The sequence below is a fragment of the Physeter macrocephalus genome, chromosome 7, assembly GCF_002837175.3.
Source record: "Physeter macrocephalus isolate SW-GA chromosome 7, ASM283717v5, whole genome shotgun sequence".
Taxonomy (NCBI): domain Eukaryota; kingdom Metazoa; phylum Chordata; class Mammalia; order Artiodactyla; family Physeteridae; genus Physeter; species Physeter macrocephalus.
This window is the reverse complement of record NC_041220.1, coordinates 42,905,078-42,908,517: the sequence shown is the minus strand read 5'-3', so window position 1 is coordinate 42,908,517 and position 3,440 is coordinate 42,905,078. Positions and strand designations below refer to the sequence as shown.

Below are 3,440 nucleotides of genomic sequence, written 5' to 3'. Positions count from 1 at the left end.
TATACCCTGAGAAAACCATAATTCAAAAAGAGTCATGTACCAAAATGTTCATCGCAGCTCTATTTACAATAGCCAGGAGATGGAAGCAACCTAAGTGTCCATCATCGGATGAATGTTTTCCTTTTTATGTCTATGCCTTTTTGAATCAATTTTATTCATCACCTCAAGCAAATTTTTCAGAAACCTGACTACTTTCATCAATTACCTCTTCACTCAAAATCATCAGTTGATCCCATTTTACTCTGAATCAAATCCTGCCTATTTGAGGAAGTTGATATTATCCATAACCCTCCTAATTCATCAATCTTATTTGATCCTTGATTGTGCCCAACACGTTTTTCAAAATTTGTTCACCAAATTTGTGCCTTTTCACCGTATTCAGGTTTTCCTAGGCTTGGAATAGCCTTCTGTGTTCATTTAATTTAACTAATTATAATCTGTCTTTCAGGGTCCATCTTAGGTCACACTTTATCTCTACATGCAAGTTCTATGTTATAGTCTCCCTTGGAACACAGAGGATCAGTTATTCGTATGACATTTTTCAGATACTTTACAGAGTATGATATAAACTTTTAGGTTTTTTGCTTCGTTATAGTGATAACTTATGAATATATATATATGCACATATATATAGTTTGTTTTTGTAAAGATTTATTGCATCTACTTACAACATGATATATGGAGCTTAATTTTAACAAAGCTTATGTGAATTAGGGAAGCAGTATAGAAAAAAATATAATTATAGCAAAAAACTAGTTTGTTTTTGTGATAGTTAATTTTATGTGTCAACTTGACTGGCCTGTGGAGTGTCCAGATATTTGGTCAATCAGTATTTTGGGTGTATCTGTGAGGGTGTTTTTGGATGAGATTAACATTTAAATCAGTGGACTGAGTAAAGCAGCTTTTCCTCCCTAATGTGAGTGGGCCAAAACAAGCAGCTCTCCTGGTTCTCAGGGTTTTGGACTTGAACTGGACCTGGCTCTCCTGGGTCTCCAGTTTGCAGACTCACCCTGTAGATCTTGGGATTTGCCTTCATCCATAATTGCATAAGGCAATCTATCTACCTATCTATCATTCTTATCTTATTAGTTCTGTTTCTCTGGAGAATGCTGGCTAATATAGATTCATCTTGCCTATCTGCCTTACATGGCTAGTTCCTAATCTATGAATGGGGTAAGACGAAAATGAAAAAGACAGGACCCTGGACCTACTCATGGGGGCAGAATTAGCTCTAGGAAGACCAAAGTAGAAAAAAGTCCTAACCTCGTTTTGTCACTTATTGGCTGTGGGACCCTGAGTGAATCATTTGGATCTCTGAGTTTTTCGTATGCAAAATAATGATTCATCTGCCTTCTGAGCTCAGATTGTTTTTGTGTTATAAAAGTATATTTAATATGAAAACACTTTGGTGACTGTTAAATATTAACAAATAAGTATGATTGATATTACTTTTTTTTTTTTTGATTCAGACCTGGCTTAATTTTTTAAAAAGATCATGAAATCCTTTTTACAAGACTCTTGAAAATGACTCCTACAGAACAAAATGATAGAGAGAAAACATTTCAACAAAACATTTAACAACCACATTGCTCAACTATTAAGGACAGAGATCTAGAAAGTAATACATATTGATTTACTTTGCATCTTGTAATTACCTCTGATATCAGTGATTCTTAATATTATGGAACCTCTCCCACAATAAGCATACACCTCAAGCATTTTGTACATAATTTCACAAGTTCACAGCCCTCCTGAGAGCCTATTCATGGACTTCATTTTCCAAAGTGGTAACAATTTCCAGAAATTGACTCATTTTCTCATGTACATCCTAGAAATACCACCTTCTTACTATCTTCCACTTATTTTGTGAGCAAATCAATGTTGCCAGTTAAAAACTACCTAGAATACCAATGAGCACTAACATATCTGGCTTGAAAACATTTCATTAAACATTTTTGGATGTTGCTTCCTATCTTTTAAGTATAAAAAAAGGCATTTCAGTAAAAACAAATATATAATGAAGTCATCTCCCTTTGTGTGAAGAAATATGAATGAACTGTGCATTAATATTTAAAAACAACGTAGTTCACTGCCAAAACTTTAAATGTCTCAAGAGCACAACAAATTCTGAACACACTAAGATCATGTTGCTACTTCAATATTCTTGGGAATGGTGAGTGACTAGTTGGTCTATGGTTTAGGATCAGTTTCCATGCTTGTTTCTTGAGCTTCTTCTACCTCTGAGAGCTTTTCATCATTTTCCAGTGTTTGCTGAAGTTTATGGATGGTACTAAGAAGAAGGTGAAACTGTTTCCTTCTCAATTCTAGCTTATCTTCAACACTTTCTTTAATATGTGAAAGATGCTCTAATTCTTTACCCAGAGCCTCTAGTTCTTTTAATGTCTCACGCCTGTCTGGATGATGCTGGATCACTTTTGCCAATGCATCATATTCTTGGCAATTTTTTCGTATTCGTTTTGCTTGAAGAATTTGCTTTTTGCACTCAGCAATTTTTTCATGTGCTCCAGCAATGCTACATTCTAGTTCTTTGTAAATTTTTTTCAAAATTGTCCATTTCTCTGAGATTCATATCATATACCAGCAAAGTTTTGCCCAATGAAAATTCACATTGGGACAGTGTGCTCAGCATACGTTGGTACTGGCTCTATCCCTCTTCCTCGGATCCAGAGTTGCACCATTTAATGAAACTTTTCACTAGCAGATTAATTCTCCAATCATCTCCAGCGCCATCTCCATCAATTAGGAGATGCTTCTGTATGACTTCGTCATCAGTCACGGTTCCCATGGCAGGCGCGGCGGCGGCGGCGGATATTACTATTTTTAATAAAGACGTTTTACCTATTACATTATTTGAAAAGGCCCAAATTGTCAAACCTGCACTGGCATGTCAGAATTCTGACAAAAGCACAGAAATACCTTGTTCCTATTTATCATGGCTACCACAGGAGAAGTTGGAAAGATGTCTCAAAGCCAAACTTTCTAGTAGCTAGATGGATTAACATAGTATCTTAAATAGCACTAGGCAAAATCTGAACTATGTTGGTGTATGTTACATGTGAGGAAACATATCAGCTGACCAATGTATTTTAGGTTAAAATTCTCATTGGAACCATAATTTAAACTAAAGCTTGGTACATAGAGGAAAAAAACACACACACATAAAGCATAGTGCTATGAGTGTTTTTTCTTACAACAAAATCGAAAAGTACTAATGCATGCTAGTTTTAGTGTAATAATTACATGCACCAGATAATTTAAAGTATTCACAAAGTAACATATGGCTTAGCTGTTCAGTTGCAGTGAAAATGTGGATTTTTAAGAATAAAAATTAGTTTGAAAAGCAGCAGGCAATAGTAGTCTCAAATCCCCTGTATACCCATAAAGTGGAGAAACCATCTGCACTGTGTGCAAGCTGATGA

The 3,440-nt window shown here is 35.3% G+C and overlaps 1 pseudogene; it reads right to left on the bottom strand.

The window, feature by feature from the left end:
• Nucleotides 1–2,095: 2,095 nt before the first annotated feature.
• Nucleotides 2,096–2,806, bottom strand: LOC102996767 (THO complex subunit 7 homolog; annotated as a pseudogene).
• Nucleotides 2,807–3,440: the final 634 nt, after the last annotated feature.